The sequence below is a fragment of the Argopecten irradians genome, chromosome 5 (assembly GCF_041381155.1).
Source record: "Argopecten irradians isolate NY chromosome 5, Ai_NY, whole genome shotgun sequence".
Taxonomy (NCBI): Eukaryota; Metazoa; Mollusca; class Bivalvia; order Pectinida; family Pectinidae; genus Argopecten; species Argopecten irradians.
The window spans coordinates 45,513,300-45,533,165 of NC_091138.1; positions in this window are offsets into that span (position 1 = coordinate 45,513,300).

Below are 19,866 nucleotides of genomic sequence, written 5' to 3' on the forward strand. Positions count from 1 at the left end.
ATGCCACATTAATCATCTTTAGCGGCAATTGGTATGATAAAAAACAGCGTTCACAGAACCCAAACAAATATACTGAAGTTTGGTAATATGATATTCATTTAAAACAATGCTTAAATAATTTTACCTTTTTTCAGATTGATACGATTATTTAACAACCGTCAAAAGAGATAAGACACTTGATCTTTGGCGCGGGTATATCACTTTTCGGGATGATAATGCATCATATTCACCTGAAAACAAGTTGTATAAGATAATACAAAATGGCATATTTTTCATTCAGAATTAATGACGTTAATTTGTACCCATAGAAAATGCCCTGAAAGATCCTATTGTTTTTGCAGTGACAACATAAGTCTCTAGGTCGACGAAAGTAGGTTGGACACGTATGTTTTGACCCTTTGTATCTAAACAAATTACGGCTTCTTTATAGGACAAAGAGAAATTAATATATATCTGACAATCTGTCAATTACTATTCATTGTATTGTTTTGTATACTGATAAAAAACGATGACAGTTGTCAAGACAAGACCCTAATTTCTTTTGCTGTCTAGACAAGACTAGAATATTCCTGATTTCTTTGTTAATTGTTTCGTTTTGTTTCAATACAAAAATGCAACTATCTATATTCTCTAAAGATTTCCTAATGACAATATCGTAAAGTAAGACATTACATTTGACAAATATATTCGATTGATAATAAAATGAATATGTCCAATTAATACGACTATTATGTATACGTATATTGCTGAAGGTGAATTCTTATGTAAAAAAATTGTCACTTGACGTCGAAGATGCTCCACCGCCGACAGATCATAAACGATACTCATTATTTAAATAATAATTGGTGTTTAATCATGTTTATTTACATGTGTCTAATTAACACACAAATAATTAAAGATTGATATTAATTCTGATTACGTATACAGTAGTATGAACGCTGCTGACGAAGATCATTTTATAAGAAGAGCGTTAGCTATCCATTAATGAATATCGATTTGTTCGTTTACCGCTCAGTTGAATATGTCCATTACCAAGTGCGTTTAAACCACTGTATGTGTTGACAATTCTTAAGTAAAGTTACTTTCTCGTTTTAGTCTTTGACACAGTAAATTTGGTAACTGCTATTGCCGTGGTTACTAGGCTAAACAGTCTGTACATACGCTAATTCCTTTTACAAAGACGACAAAAATATAAATATTATCATATGATTTTTATGATGTCCACTCAAAAACAAGGTCAACTATATCGCTTGATAGCTAAGCCGTATATATAATATCATGTTTTTAATTAAGAAGAAGCTATTTTTCCAAGGTCAAATCCAAATGAAGTATATTATCTTTTCTGGTGGATGCACAAGGGTATGGTAATCAAGTAAATCTGTTCTTGGCAGTTTGCCTCTTCTTTCTTTTCATAGAATCAAATCGTTGCTAGAGCATCACCCCGCGTTGCATCTGTAATAACCAAGCATGGAATTGAAAATCAGTCTATCGTCAATGATCGTTACCTTCATACGTATAATTTATAATCAACAACTATTAATTATATATCTGGCGTCTTTCCTGTGTGTGGGAAGTGTAAATAATTGTCGAAAAGCGATTCTAATTACATCGTCTTGTCTGGATCCTTCTCGCAATTTAGGAGATGAAGTTATACAGCCATCTTGAAGTCTGCATTGCAGATGTTACACTATCGGATCATCACGTTTTCTTACGCTTAGACATAAGAATGCAATTAATCCTAATGTTATCATATTCGCTCCGTAAGTACACACGGGGTGTAGTGTATTTGCGATGACGTAGCTCTGAACGACGGACGGAAAATTTCTGACAGATGGTCGTCGTTAGAGCTACGATTCCGTCCTATTGACCGTAGTGTTGCAAAATATCCAGCTGTGAAAATGTTATAATTCACGTGTGTAATGTAAATTTGTAATGAAATCAAACAATATTTAACCTTTTTTAACATAAAATGATTATTTATTTACCCACATGTATGTCTAAATTTTGTTTGTAAGCACATTTGAATGACTCACGTCTCCGACAAGGCTCACTTAGCCGCCATGACACTTCTCGTTTTAAAGTCTTGCGCTCCAAACATGGCAACTATATATACCATATATGAAATGACAATTTTTTTTTTCTACAAAAGAAATTTAATGTCAGAGTTTTTAACTTACATTTTTACAATTCTTCTTTAAAGTCGAAATAATATTTATTTTGTTCCGTATCACAATGTTTATTCTTAGTTTTTTGTTGTTGTTGTTGTTGGTTTTTTTTAACTTCAAAACATTTTATCTGTTGAGTGTTTCATTTACTCACGGTTTCCGGTAATTCAAACATGGCGGCGAATTTGAACAAAATCATATGTGTGTTGTGTTTGCCTTGGATTTTACCACTTATAGTTGATAAAAAATTATAATCGAAAGGTTTGTGAATGGAATATCGATCATAGTTGTCAGAACAATACAGTTACATATGGATATTATCCGAAAAATATATTTCTATCAGCCTAAAAGTGTCCGATGTGGTTCACATTGGAGTTTGCAACACTATCGGTAACGGGTTGGAATTCATACCCTGCCGGGAACAGAGTGGAGCCAGAGTATGATAATTCGTTCTATTCTATTGAATAAAATATGTTTCTTTATTGGTATTTTATCTTTGATCGTATCAATAACATTTGAAAAAAAAAGTATTATTGTGTTACTATGGTATAAAAAAAAACAATCACTTATGTATGTTCAGTTTTTGTAAAACTAAAGGTCATGATAGTAAGGAAAAATTTGGCAGTTTAAATTTAAGCCTCTAATTTGTTCCAATTGTTCTACCACGCACATCCTTAAATGTCCTGGTTGTAATTAGGACGTTTAACTCGTAATACTTATCAAACTAAACCAATTAAATGACACAGGAAATCTGGAGTTCCCGGTAAAAAACAACAAGTAAGAACCAGTAACTGACAACTACATGTACAATGTATGTGCCCGTAGGACAAAATTGAAGAAGCTATTATGAAACGTTTTGTGCCAACTGTCATTCACTATACACCCACATAACAATTCGAATAAAACATGAAACAGATATGAGGAAAACCAGAGGATTGACTTCTTTATTGGAATTATCCTCGTTGCCTGTTAGGTTCGTACTCATGCGTCGGCATTTTAGCGCTAAATGAACCTATGAACCATGTTTTTCAGGAACTGATTTTGAATTACCGATGGGATTCCTAGATCAAAGAAACGACCCAGACGGATCTATTTAGAATCATGAAATTAGGTTGTACATATTAACTTCCTTATTCAAAGATGAAAACGTATGGGAGTTGTTCTGTTCGTACCTTCATCTGATTCTATTTTATTACTTGTATAGTTAAATTATATCTCTAAATATCCTCAAATACAAGAAAGTAGCAAATTGCAAGAACACGACAATTCTGTGTAACATTAAATGGAATGGCGTATAATCAATAAAACCATATTATTTCTTTAGAAAGCGTAATGCTAAATGCCATGGACGATTATAAAATATGCTGAGACATATGTATAAAGCTATGGTTTTTTGTTGGGCCCATATCTTGTATCTGATTATTTGTGGTCCAACGTCTGAACCTCTAGGACACCGAAAGCTTTAATTCACTTAATCGACAAGTCTTTAAATTACCCACGACTTGTCAAATTTGTCGGCTTGTTCGTTTCGTGTCAATATATATATGTTTGTCACATAAACAAATATGTCTAGGAAACAGTATCGCTCTCCGCTTAGTTTCTTGTAGCTAGCGGAGCGGGGGATTTTCCTGATTGGTGTAGCTGTTATTTCTAATAAAAGTATCGTTATTAAATCAACGTTGTGCCGCTGTCTGCGTCATGCGGGCTTTTAAATTGATTAAGTAGCTGCGCGTCTATGTAGGGATGCACGGCGTGTTTTTACGAAAATACCACAATAAAAGCACATCAGCAACAACCCCGTCAATCAGAGACGGCAGTATCACCGGGAGACTATCATTTCAGGGCTTATTGGTAAGCAGTGTTTCTAGTCGTATGACAATTATCAGAATATTGACAGCTTCTCAGAGGGGGAGATAGCACTTGAGCTTTCGCTTTGGGCTAGACTACAACGTTATACATTCATAGCTTTTCGTAATATTGAAATTTTATATCTATATCTTTGTTTTATTGTATTATAGTATCTCAGAGACACAATTGACGAAGAAAGACAACTTTATCACTCGTGTGTTATCCTGACCTTAAGCCTTAAGCTCACGATATGTGACAGTTAATCGCCTAGAAAAAAAAAACATCCTTTCAGTTTACACCACTATTACATATCCACATTCACAAAAAAGGGCCCACTTTGCGAAGCGATGGTCGGTCTGATATCATGACATGATCTCAGTGACAAATCATCCATTACATGAATATCTGGGTCGTTGTAGTCTTGTCGATGGGAAACATACTGTGATAAATACCGAATTGGTTGTACATTGAACATCCGATAATCCGGACGCCTATAGTCCGAAAACTCGCAGTCCGGACAGAAATGTCAGGGAACGGATTATCGTTACGTTCTACATGTTGTCTAAGAACACAAAATAAGGCAGTCTGGAAAATTCGTAATCCGGACGATTTAGGCTGGAAATGAAAGAGTTCTTATCATCGAGGGTTCACCGTGGATAAGAAACGCATGATATTAAGATCATTTTTGAAAAGTATTAACATGGGCTTTGTTTTTCAGGAACCTATCAGTGAATCGTATACGATTAAATGCAATTAAAAAGGAGAATGACTTTGAAGATGATTAAGTCAACAAAAAAAACTGTCGGTTTTTGATACTGAATCACCGCCATGAACCTTTTAAAAATACATAATGTGTCTTAATTTAAAACATATCACTTTTTGTTCGTTTTTGGTTTCCAGAGTTCTAGACGATATTCATATATATTTTAAAGTCCATTCGTTACTTAAGAATTTACGAGGTTTTTAAGCTGTATGTCGTTAAAGACAACAACTCAGAGAAAAACATTTACCTCGTAAGATGATCTCAGAGAGTTTCTAACTTAGCAGCCAAAGAGGAAGGAGGGCGTCAGATGTAATGGCGTAATACCTTCACCAACAGACTAGTGGGCCCTAAAGTACGATAACAGGACAATACTTCAGTCAATGTTCGAAATGATATCCAGATCTACAGAATCAATCCATGCATAGACCGATAACGCCAGTGAACAAAACATGTGTCCCGAGATACCATTTTTATAGAGCTGTAAGGTGTATTGTAATAAAATGGTGCTTCGATCTGCTGTATAAAGATGTTAAAGACTTTGGCTCCAATGTCGTTGTTATGACAACGGCACTTTGTTACCTTGTCTTGTCTTCAAATCATATCCAAAACCCTTAAAAATTCAGGCACACTTAAAGATGCTCCACCGCTGACGAATGATATGTTTTTCTCTAACAAAAAAGGAGCGAACGAATTAGTGTTTTTCTTCAGTTACAAAAATTACTTTATTGCGCCCGAAAAAAATCCTCGGTACTTAGCCCTATATGGATATACACTGATTGCGTATGTACCAAATGTAAAATGAAATATTTCATTTTTTTTTTTTTGTTAATTAGACACCTATATACACCATTAAACATCAGTTATTGTTCAAATGATGGATATAATTCATGCTCTGTCTGCGGTGGAACATCTTTTATAGTCTTATGGTTTATTTACGCCATTATGATATGGTCGTATCACAATCATAGCTATAAAATAATTATTTGATTAGCTGCAATATTGTTCGTGTAGCTCAAAAGACTTCTATTCTAGACGGATAATGGTGTCGTCTTAAGAAAAGCACGGCAGACCAGGTACGTATATTCTACTATGCACAGACTTGCCTATTAATTCACTCCATTGTGCGTAATCCCATCCTCGGATACCCCAGTATCTAAATTCCACTACGCTCCAGCTGATACGTGGGTATACGATGATGGCGTTACCAATGTTTATTTATTTATGTTTTTTGGGGTTTTTTTGTCTTTAAAAAGGTTAACAAAGGTTAATGCAACTGAATGCAAATGATAAATGTCTAGATATACGAAATATATTTTATACATCCTTTCCACCTGTTGCACTGTATTTAATGAACTAGTCGTCGTATCCTTTAACGAGAACTGGCAGACATGAAGAGCCACATTGATGAAAGATAACAAAGACAGAAAATCAATCTCGATTAGTTGTCTTCGTGTTGTAAGACATATTTTATGAGATTGACTATCTAGGTTATCGGTGATTCTATTTACGACCATCATTAGAGAGAGCCTTATATCAGTTCATCTGTACTGTCCTCGCGGTCTTACCTATCATTATGTCTAGTAATACACATGTTGGACGGAAGAACAACGACAATGCTTTAGTCTGATGCTTCCAAGGCTACACAACAGTGTCACGTACAGCCTTCAAATACAACTAAACATAAGTCATTCGCGTTTATATTCCATGTTAATTCATGATTAATTTTCGGCGTCATTTTCTGAAAATTCTGTTATTTTATGTAAAGGAAGATAATAAAAAAATGAAAAAAAAATGTTTAACAATTGTTGTGGTTTATTTAGAAATACGTTTATGGGGAACTTCGTGGGTTTTTTTTAAATTGCTTTTAAAAAGTATTATGAAAGGGGGAAAAATAAGTATCACAGAAAAAAATCAAATTGGTGATTTTGAAATAAGCTTGCGTGGAATTTGGCATCAACTCATGATTATTTTACACCGTCAGCTGTTTAAAATATTATGATTAAAAATGGAAAATGATTAATATCCCAGAAAATGGCTGTGTGTGATTTTTAAATAAGCATGTGTGGAATTTTGCATCAATTCATGGTTATTTTACACCGTCAGCTTGTGATATTATAAAAAGAAAAAAATGCAAAAAAAATCTGGAAAAAAAAATGTTTTAGCAATGCTGAATGTGATTTTAAAATAACCTTGCGAGGAATTCTGCATCAATTCGTGGTTATTTTTCCGCGTCAACTGCTTAAAGTATTATGATATTATAAAAAGGAAATTGGTGAAAATTTGAAAAATATTTATTCAAATTGCTGTGTTTGATTTTGAAATAAGTTTGTGTGGAACTTTGCATGAATTTGTGGTTATTTTTCCGCGTCAACTGCATAATGTATCATGATTTAAATCGGAAAATAATAAATATCCTACACAAAAAAAATCAAATAGCTTTGTGTGATGTTGAAATAAGCATGTGTGGACTTCCTTACATGAAATAGAGACATAACACGTTCTGTTTTATCCCCTTTGGGCAGGACATAAAAGTGCTCTCCTCATATTTTATAAGTTCTATAGAAAATAAAATTCTACCCTATATATCCCTTGGCGCATGTCTTCACTGTTGGCAGTATCATGAGTGCGGTATTTTATTCCTACATTTAAGTGACACTAGGCGGTAAAAACAGTATACCTTGAGTATTGTAAATTTACTTATATATATATTGTCAGCATCATAGTGATTTGTGGAGATTTCTTTTTACTATCTGACAAGTCACTTGTAACTGTGGGTTTTTTTTCAGAAACGAGATAATGGTTAGGAAATGCGATTCTTCGTTCCTTTCTCCTTTAAGGTACAAACACTTCTATCAGCTGTTGTCATAACCATAATCTGAAGTGCCTACGCGGTTAAAATCTCACCAAAGTTTATTGACCAATATGTACATTGGCTGCATTTTCTATGTTCATATCATTGCGACGGCCGGCAGTATTCGAACCTGGCTTATTTTTATAGTAGGTTATATATAACAAATGTCATTAACGAAAGCAATTTGCATCTAGATTTCGGGCTATATTCATGATAGTAACAAAAACAATGTAGTGCTCACGGAATACCAGGTAAAAACTTTCACCGGAAGTCTCCGAAAGGTCACTGCGCACGGGTAATTAGGGAAGATACCTGCGCGTTTGGGAGTTTTTTGGTTTTTTCTTCTTTTTTTAATAAATGTTATTTTTACATTCTTTACCCCCTTTTTTCTATTTTCCATTTCTTTGATGTATCTTCTATCGTTTGAGATTATCTGCATATCTGCATCTGGGCAATAAAGGTGCTTTTTGACGTCATTAATACAATGACCGTATCGATATTGATACGATATATAGTGATGAACATCTCCTTTTCATCAAAACAGTGTTCAATATTCAAAGGGTCTCAGTGGGGCTCTGGAGGAGTATGAAATGGGGCAAATACATAGTTGCGCATTAATACGTTACGGCCGCCAAAAGTAGGAATTTCTTCCGATTAATGTTTGAAAACATCGTCTCTGATTGGTTAATATGTCTGCCTAGCGCCTTAGTTATCCAATCAAATAATGTTTCTCATTCTGCAGTGTGAAGCGTTTTATTACACAGCACAGATGTTGGTTACTAACATTCCAATCGTCGTTTGACTATAAGTCAAAATTATTTTAATGAATTGAAAAAAAGCATGAAATCAGGTCCATATTTCATCAACGTACCTCAACGTCTAGTAATTTTTTACTGGAAATTCTACGTAGGGAAGAATCACAAAACTATATCAGGCTAAGAGAGTTTATTAACTTCTATAGTGCGTTTATATGGAATATTGTATGTCGGTGAGGTTCTTTTTTTAAGTCAATGATTATTGCTGAAACTTGGTCCAGGTGGTTGGTACTCTTTTGAAAATAAAAATCACTATGCAGATTATTGCCAGTATTGCTAAAGGCTAAAAGACAAAAGTAGGTGACAGAAACTGAACACTTCTATTTATTGAGAATGAATAGAGATTTCACAACAAGTGGTTGTTTGATATGGAATTTATTTCATACGCGCGAGTTATTTTTCTAAAGGTTACTGAATACGCCTGATTTAGCAGTGTTTTGTAACTTTAAATAAATAACTCACAAGTGTGAAGTAAATTCCATATCAAAATGTTTATGTGACCTGTTTCTACTACAATAAAACTTCATTTCGAGGATCAATTAAACTTACCATATCATGAGTAAGTTAGGGTTTTTTCAGTTTGTGACATGGTCATAAATAAATTAATACACTTTAATTATGTAATACTGAAGCAAATCGAAAATCAATTTACTAATCAAAGCCAGGGGCTGAAAACACTTTTTCACATTTGGACTACATTTGTGTGCGTCCTCGCTTAGTGTCTGAGTGATCTGTAAAACTCAACTGATCGGAAGCTGTATGGAATCACGCGATCAACACATATTCGCGGTCAAAGGGAAAGCTATAAACCGATCAAAACGCTTTTAGAGTAAATATACTATTAATCAACGATTACAATGTTTAGTTGATACCCCGAGAGTTGAATAAATCTCTTCTTTTGTGGTAGAACATCATGTAAGTCAAAATCTTATCAACAAAATCAATAAACAAAAGTGTTGGTCAATACATGAAGATGGTCTGAGGAAAATGTCTAAAGAAAACGGAAACTCCATCTGAAAGAACACTTTACTTAATGTTAAAAGGTCAAAGTCAGAGAAACATCCTGGTTTAATGGTAGTGGTATGGCGTTATATTCGGTCATTAGTGTACCAAAGGAAATATCAATTCCAAGGACAAATAAATAAAAACTTAACTGTAACAGCCAGTGAAAGGAGGATAGACACAGTGGAAAAGAAAAAAAGCTACATTGTATGTTATAATGAAATCTAAAACAGCTACATTGTATGTCATAATGAACTCTGAAATATCTACATTGTTTGTAATAATGAAAAATAAATTAGCTTCATTGTATGTCATGCTGAAATCTGAAATAGCAACATAATATTTCATAATGAAATCTAAATAGCTACATTGTATTCCTAAATGAAATCTTAAATAGCTTCATATAATGTTATATAGGAATCTAAAATAGCTACATTGTATGTCATAGTAAAATCTAAAATAGCTACATTGTATGTCATAACGAAATCTAAATAGCTACTTTGTGTCATGGTAAAATCTAAATAGCCACATTGTATGTCATAATGAAATCTGAAATAGCTACATTGTATGTCAAAGAGAAATAAATATGAAATAGCTACATTGTACATCGTAATAAAATCTAATTAGCTACATTGTATTCCTAAACGAAATCTTAAACAGCTACATTGTATGTTACAGAGAAATCTTAAATAGCTACATCATATGTCCTAGAGAAATCTAAAATAGATGCATTGTATGTTATAGTAAAATCTAAAATAGCTACATTGTATGTCATAATGAAATCTTAATAGCTACTTTGTGTGTCATATCAAAATCTGAATAGCTACATTGCATGTCATTATGAAATCTGAAAATGCTACATTGTATGTCATAGAGATATTTTACAAAGCTACATAGTATGTCATAACGAAATCTAAAACAGCTACATTGTACATCGTTAGGAAATATAACATAGCTACATTGTATGCCTTAATGAAATCTAAAATAGCTACATCATATGTCATGTAGGAATGTAAAATAGCTACATTGAATGTCGTAGAGAAATCTGAAATAGTTGCATTACATTGTATATGTCATAATGAAATCTTAAACAACTATATTGTACATCGTAATGAAATCTAAAATAGCTATATTGTATGACTTAATGGAATCTAAAACAGCTACATTGTATGTCATAATCTAAAATAGCTTCATTGTATGTCATAATGAAAACTGAAGTAGCGACAGTACATTGTATGTCATAGTGAAATCTAAAATAGCTACATTGTACTTCATAGAAATATCTAAAATAGCTACATTGTATGGTATAATGAAATTTAAAATAGCTACATTGTATGGTATAATGAAATTTAAAATAGCTACATTGTATGGTATAATGAAATTTAAAATAGCTACATTGTATGCCCGAAAGATATCTATAATTTCTATATTGTATGCCATAGCGAAATCTAAATAGCTACATTTTATGTCACAGTAAACATTAAATAGGTACATTGTATGGCATAGTGAAATATAAGATAGCTACATTGTATGTTATATAGAAATATGATATAGCTATAGCGTGTGTGTCATAGAGAAATCTAAAATATCTACATTGTATATCATAGAGATCTCTAAAATAGTCACATTGTATGTCAAAGTAAAATCTAAATAATAGCTACATTGTACTATATTTCATAATGTATAGTTGTAAGTATTCAAGAGGGTTTTAATTGCGCAGATACATTCTTTGCGAAATATAATAATTATTTCACCTACTATAACCTGTTATCAGAATTTCGCAAAAATAAAACCCCGCGAATAAGTTCCAAACAGAAAATCGCGAAAATTTACGCTCGCAAAATTTAGGAACTATTCAGCAAAATTAAAAATCACATAACAAAACATACAAGCTCGTGTTTCCAATTATGAGATGACAGTTTAAATAAATTCAAATAGGGAGATTGATGTACAATGTTATGATGGAAAATGAAAGGATAGCCTTATAGCAAAAAAAAAAGGTTTTACTGTATCTGTTGGCGTTTTGTTATTAATCTGTTTTGTTCCATGTTTTTTTTATATAGAAATAGATTCTTAATCACGTTTCAAGATTTTTTGAGAAAGCCTGCCATTTCCAGAACGTCATTATCAAACTTATGTATATATATAGAATTTGAAAGGAAGCAAAATGGTATTTATATGTTTTAATTCTTCATAACCATGCATTTTACAAAAAAAGTGTTCAATCTACGCATGTTTCTCAGACCAAAATCGTGAAAATAATATCACTAATACAATTTTTATACATAATATACGCTATTCGGTGGATTTACCATCCTTACTGAAACTAATTCACGAATGTATCTATATAAATGGAAAGGGTTGAATTGCTAACTGATTAGTCAAGTACAATTTAGGGAATGCTATCAATCAATGTATCTTACTCATTCCATTGATGTTCCTTAGCAAAATAATGGGGGGGTTTTCTTCCATAACAAACAACTGTCTGTTACAAGGAAAGGAAGACTTTCCATGTGTCAGGTTTGTCAAAACAAAACCATAAACAACAATTATATGTATATTTAATGTTGTTTAATTGACGCTGATTAGATTGACTGTGCGTCATTTCTAACTCTTTAGTAGTATCTCCAGTCTTAATTACACTGGAATCTCTCACAGATAACTTATCTATCAAAAAACCAAAACCAAGAGACAAATAATACCTGTCTTAGTGACAACCTCTCTATAACGGCCATCTGATCATAAGACCACTATCAAGAATGTCAAATATAAATAGCTTAGACCTGTGCATAAAAAGCATTTTGCTATAACGACATTTTGTTTTGGAGGGGGCGGGGGGGGGGAGGTCTTCGAGACAGTTTTCCTGTCTGGATTATAGTTGTCCACCAGTTGATGGACATGCACATGTACCACAACAGACGTAAGTAGCAATTATTTATATTTGTTTTTAGTTATTTGATTTTATTTTCATATGAGGCGCCAATCTGGGCCCAGTTGTTTAAAGGATAATTAGCTTTATCACATGATTAGTGAAATTTTCATTTCCCATTTAATTTTAAATTTGCAAGATTTTTTTTTAATTTTGTAAAATTCGTATCACCAGAAATTATTAAGTCTTCCACTGCGAGATGGTATTCATGACATCATGAATATTCATGAATGATTCATGAACTTTCAAGAATATTGGCAGATTGTGCTTTATGAAAAAAGTTAATGAATGTTAATCAAATGACTCTCATGAACTCTTCATGAAGTTTTATGAATCCATGAAACATTCATGATTGTTCATGATCAATGTGACAAGAATAATCCATGAAGTTCTATACATGACTGATATTCATTAAAATTCTACAAAATATCAGTTACGCATAAAACTTCATGAATGATTCTTGACCTGCTATTTCATTCATGTTGATGAATTTTAATGAATATCCAATCGAAGTCACGTGACCTGTCACATGACCACATGAGTCTTCTATATACATTACCCGCCAAAACAGTCACAATCCAAAATGGCTTTTGTATCTTATGGCTTGTGGAAGAGCAAACATTATTCATCTTAAAATGGAAGTTTTGGCACATTAGTGAACGAATTATTCCGTTCCTGGATTTTTTTTAGCACAGATGTTTTCAGTAAGTTTTTATTTATATGCAGTTCTTTTTAACATGAAATTATTTCACACTGATATTGCTATAGTAATTATGCATAGATATTGATTTGTGAAATTTTGTCAAATGTTTTTGAATTAAATTGCTCACATATAAAATATCATACATTACAACTATAGGTTTAGTTTGGTCATATACTAATTTACTTCGAATGTATTATGAAATTGATTGCAGCGTATCACTGAAAACAGATGTTGTTAGCACTTATCTGTGGCAGTATGAAAATATAATGAACACGGTAAACTGTTCATGATTTCATGTTAAATTCTTCTGATGTTACATATCAATATATTTTATACCTATTGTCATAAGAATTTGTTTTTGTAATTGTTTTGATAGAAAATTTTAATTCTGGACCCCCAGTTGAGTAAATGAAATTCAGATACCGCTGACTCCAACTTGCATTCATTCAACTTCATAAACAAGACTCAAGTTCATGAATATTCATGATTGTTTCAGTTCATGAAGTTTCATGAATATTCATGAATTGTTTGTGCATACTGCTGCGAGTTGAAGTTAATGAATAACTCATGAATTATCATAAATAAACATTCATGATCATTCATGATGGTTTTAAGTTCATGAAAAATTCTTAAAGTATTCATGAACTTTTCATGAAGGCGTTGTTCATGAACGTTCATGAATTTACGAATGAAAGGATTCATGAATGTTCATGAGATTTTTTTTTCTAAATGATTCATGAAGATTTAGGTTCATGAATTGTATGAAAATATTCATGAATAATTGAAGAATATTAATGAATTTTATTCATGAGTATTCGTCAATTTTATTCATGAATGATTCATGTATGTTCATGAATAATTCATCAACATCTCGAAGGGGTTTGTATGAACTGTGATTTGCTTAATCAGCTTTGAACAACTTGACACCTGATTTTTTTTTCAATTATGCGCCAACTTTATCCTTCATTTTACATTTAAGCTGTAGCACAAAAGCATAATGAAATGCCTACATCCCCCTGTACTGCATGTTTACTAATTTTAGCGGTATTCTGGTTTTAGCGCTCACGCCATTGTGCCAATTCAAGTACAGCATTAACATGTATCCGAGATGTCAGTCTGTACACATGTACTTGTACATAGTGAGAAGTAGTGATTGTGTGATTTCAAAATTACACTTATATGTCAATACTCCGTCACAACGCTAAAGTTTGAGCGTGATAATTCATTAAGTACACGTACATTGTTCACCAGTATTTTGTTATATTTCGTCTTTGAATATTACAGAGTAAGCTCCCTTGAGGTTAGGTATCAATTGTTACGCCATTATCTTATGAACACAAAAATTCACGTCGTTGTCTCAGAAAAAAATATGACGTTACGCTCGCAAGCACGTGACGTCACAATCAATACCTACCCGGAAGGGCGGATAACTATGTGACCGATATTCCATTATCGACGGAAGAGATTGCAACACAAGTTGTTCGAGAAATACTGTTTAATAAAAGACATTGTATGACCGATTATCTTTTACTAAAATCCGGTATTCTTTGTCAGATACTTAGTAAAATAAATGTTTGGTTTGGGATATCCACTGCCAAGTCCGACACCAGTAGATTATATAATGCCTGGAGTGATTTGTGATACTTATATCATGTATCTCATTGATATAACAGTACAATTTTTGTCACAAAAGAAGGACCTGTATATTGACATCAGTTGTTATACAAAGGAACATTTTGTACGTTCCTCAATAGAAATATTTTCTTAGACACAATAACCGATTAAATAAAAGTGTGAAGGTCCCAAATTATCACACTGAATTAGTTCATGTTTACTTTCCTACGTTTTTGGCGTGTAGCCTTTTTGTTGAATAATTAACTTGTCCAGGACTTGCCCTGTTTAGAATGTGTTAGGGCTGAGGGGCTTATTGGTGGACATATCTAATAAAGGGAATTGATCAAACCAGGAATACATATAGTATGATAACAGAATTAGTATAAAACGAATGCTTCAAGATAGCTGTACTATATTACATCTAGTATCAAACTCGCGAAATCTAACACCACATCCAAATGGTCCCTGAGACCGTTTAAGCCGTGTTTTTGTGGAAAATCGATGAAAGTAGAATACCGGAGTTTACATAAGGAAGTGTCACCAGTACGAGCGATTGTACCGATATGAAAAGGAACTATAATCCATCATTTCTACAGGGATATATAGGCGAGTGTGACCTTAATACCTATCGACAGTAATGTATACTGACCGCAGAACACGAATCCAATCGCTAGTTAATGTGTCCAATAACGGCCTAAGCTTTTCTCTAAGGTATGCCGATCACATAACCAATATCGTTAATTGTGTTATTGATCATTTATAGCTTCTCTTTATACCGTGAAGATTCGGGGACACTGCTGAATCAATGTATCCGAACGGAATCCCCTGAATGTAAAATCGATGATTTTTTATCTATGTCAGAAAAAAAAACTGAATTACTACATCGTGACAAAGTAAAGTCGTAACATTTGTCCCCAAGGGATTGTATCAGTAAAAAACAATCACTTTTATAATTGAAAAGAAAGAAAATCACAAGAATCCGTAGTCTTTTAAAACGCATTGTAATGAATGCAATGTCAGTCTACTTAATTGTAAATAGTTCTTGCAATGTGAGGAAACCTAAAGAACCCAAAACCTACGGCCCTATGTTTGCATCGGATATTAAAATATCATTTTAAGATAAAAAAAAAAAAAGATGTCCCGACATATTACGAAATGCAAAGCGTATTAATCAACAAAAGGTTATATGTTTGTTCTGATTCCAGGGGAAAATTTTCAGAGCATATGTTAAAACGTGATAGGTTTGCCTTTCATTATACATCGGAATGAACTGCGTACCAGTCGTTTATAGCGGTAGAGTATACGGCGTCATCAAACCAGGGACTTTCTGTCACATTCCCATCATTATCCCCTATAATTACTAAGGTGTAATACGACCGAATGTTCATCAGTACATACCAACCACACGTTGGTTAATTGTGTACCATGGCTCTTATTACGCGGCTTATTAGATTTCCTTTTGTACTACTGGGTACTTGATACATGTGCGGACAAGGTACCAGGTTCTATACATCCCTTTCATTGTCATTTACGGCGGATGATGAACCAATTAGCATAGAGATTTTAATGACTGTTATATACTTTCTTGGACATAAATTCACTAACCATAGCACAAAAGTAATGAGGAATGAATGATGAAGCAACTCTCCCAATGACTAGTACAATTTAACGTCATTTGATGTCTGAGCTTCCAGATTTCTCTTTCAATCAACGACGTTATTGCATTGAAGAGAAGATAACGCAGCTATGTAAAATATCGCTACACAGGTATTCTTTGAGTTGACAATTTTTGCCCGAGTAGGTAGATAGGACCTCGGTGGCCGAGTGGTTAAGATGTCACCATATATTACCACAAGCCCTCCACCTCTTGATCCCGAGTTCGAATCCCATGTGGAGCACTTGCCAGGTACTGACTGCTGTCGGTGGTTTTTTTCTGCATGTACTCCGGTATTCCTCCACCAACAAACCTGATGCGTCCTTAAATGATCCTGGCTATTAGTAGGACGTTAGGCTAATAAACCTTTGTTTTTTATTTGTTTATTTTTATTTTTACGTCCTATTAACAGCCAGGGTCGTGTAAGTACGTGCCAGGTTTGTTGGTGGAGGAAAGGCGGAGTACCCGGAGAAAAACCACCTGCCAACGGTCAGTACCTGGCAACTGCCCCACATGGGATTCGAACCCGCTTCCCAGAGGTGGAGGGCTTGTGGTAATATGTCGGGACATCTTAACCACTCGGCCACCGCGGCCCCATGCTAATAAACCCAATCAGGTAAATATAACCTTAGATAGGCTTGTCAAGTGGGCAGGGAAATCTCAATTGCAACCTTTGTATTTTGGTTAGCCATCACTAGGCTTGCATGGATGTTTCAGCCAACCACAAACGTTTCAAACAGCGACGTTATATTTTAGTTATTAGTTATAAGAGTATAACCAATTTTTTAAGCCAACGAAATTACACGTTACTAGAAAGTTTGAATTACTCGGATATATTAAAATCAACATACATTGTAAGTTACAATGGCAAACATCTGGGAGTTCGCTTAGACTGAAAAGTTCGTGGAAATCTCCTTTATAATTTTATACCAGGAAATGTATTAATAAAACCTACTGTTAAATTAAGAATTTCGTTGCAGCAAGAAAACATGACAATTCTATACGAACAATTATAATGCCAAGCATTACCGAAGACTTTGCATTTTGCAGTCGTGTCTATTTTACTCATTTACCCCTTTAGAAATATTTAGACTCTTCCAAATCGAAGACTAGACCAGTCCATTATAAAATGTCAAGGGTGACCAGGTAAAAACAAAAAGATTAACTCATTGTCGCCAACATTCTCGCCTTCTTCTTCGTGTGGTGTTGATGCTGTTTTTATCGCCAAACTATCCAAGATAATTGGCGCCTCAGCGAGACAATCATCGTGAAATTTTTCAAATTCGGTCAAATGGCCTTCTGTAAGGTTGTCGGTAGAGTTAACTTAGAATATTGATTATCATATCTGACAATGATTGAAAGAAACTTATAAAGACAGAATTGTCTTTACTTATTATCAAAACATTGTCTGAAACACATGTTCAAAAATAATCTACACCAGCTTTCTCGAAAAAAATAACCATTATTAACGATTTCATTCTCGTTTCAAGGACTATTAGACTAAGGATATCTAGCAACTGGCATTGGCATCTTCGGAATTCAGCAACTACTTCTGTTTTTGGTGTACAGGATCGCCATTGATGATAGAGTCATACATGTATTATATCGCTGCGTATGTCGCTTGCAATATCATACTTCTGACTGCAACATTATATTTAAAAACAATGGCTACTGATATGCATAAACCAAGATGTACATTACCTGTTTGAAAGCTTTTAAGACATTTTCAGCATAAAATACTTCATCCGTTTTGTTCAACTGTGAATGAGTGAAGATATACCATAATTTATAGAGAATGACGTATGGATATTTTTTTTTCTTATAAATCATTCACCCGAGATATTTCATAATGAAACTGTCTATTCTAAGTTATATGTGCCGTAACTGGGCGATAATTTTGACATGCTATTTTTTAATCATTAATTTAATAAAATCCATAAGGTTTGATGAATAAAGCTGTAAAAACCAATCAAATGGCTTCAGATGACTTATAAACGTTAGTTATAACACAGAAATTTTGTACTGAAAAATTGTTGTTTTTTATGCCTTAAATATGTTTAAATGAAAACATACCTGCGTAAGTCACTTTATAATTACTAAAAACATTGTAAAAATGTGTAATGAAATTGTAGACCACAATTTGGCTTCATGGTCTCACCGTATGTACTCATTTCACTTCACTATTGATGTAAATAAATGATTTTTGGCAGTACTGCCAAAATCATTTTCAGCTCTTATTTGTACATGTAAAATTAAAACCTATGCATTGAAAGCACTGTTATTTTCAAAAAGTTGGTAATTTTTGTTGATGAATAACATATTAAAAGCTCATCTTGATTCGTGAGTATGAAAAATACGGCACATATAACTTTAAATTAAAATTTAGACTACATTTATAATTTAGTTCTTTTATGCCTTCTTATTTTCCTATTAGTTACGATCTTTCTTTTCTTTAAAATATGACCAACATTGTACGGTTGTATTGTATTAGCACCAAACAAGGCCATAACGTTATTGTTTTATTTATATGAATATTGTTCTACATTATATTAACTAAGTTGTAAAGTCAATAGATTTTTATATAAGTATTGTACAAAAATATCAATTATGGACCTCTGTTGAGGTCCATAATGTGTTATACATATTTATATAGAATAAACAATGACAGAGGGCGAAGCCCGAGGTCAATATTCTAAATTCTACAAGGACGATATTCACCATATGGACCGAAACAAAGACCCATAATTTTTATATAAGATATGATTTTTCTTCAGAAATAACATAATAAATCTCTAATGGGCATATTTTTATAAGAAAAGAGTTGGTAAAAGAACGACACCCTGATAAATGCAGCGTTTTTGCAATGAAGTTCACAAAGGAATGTTGAATGTGTTTCTCAAAAAGGAGATATTATGCTACATATTTAATGTCACATGACCATGTATTAGCCAATGAAAACAGTTAAAAATCAGTGATAACGTCAATGAAATTTATATTAATGTTGATGTACCTTATGTTTGATCATGACTTGTTTGACTTGTGCTGATACTGTAGAACCATGTTCCTCTGATCAGTAGGTGCATCTATTCTGTGAAACGACAGCCCTGACGGAACAGGAGCGCATTTTCCTTACAAAGCATTCCCCGTAAAAACATAATTTAAATAAAAAATAACATTCTGGTTTTAACCTTATCCTGGATCAGGATGGTGTATAAATCAACACATGTACGTAAAAGAGAATTTATGTTGGAATCGTAGAACCGGATAATTTGGTATTACCTATCTTACGGCTCACAGAACAATTACATAGATCTAAGCGAGGAAGCTTTGCATTCTGTCCCAGAAACACAGACGATCATTTAAGACTGATGTGTCATGCTCTGTATTTGGTTTTAGAGTTTTTTTATAAATCGAGGAAACAATAGAACCGGTTTGTTGCAGCACCTGACATGATGGCAGTGTACTAGATAGATGGATATACTAAAAGCGACTTACAGGTAATGGTTGTTGACATTTAGACTT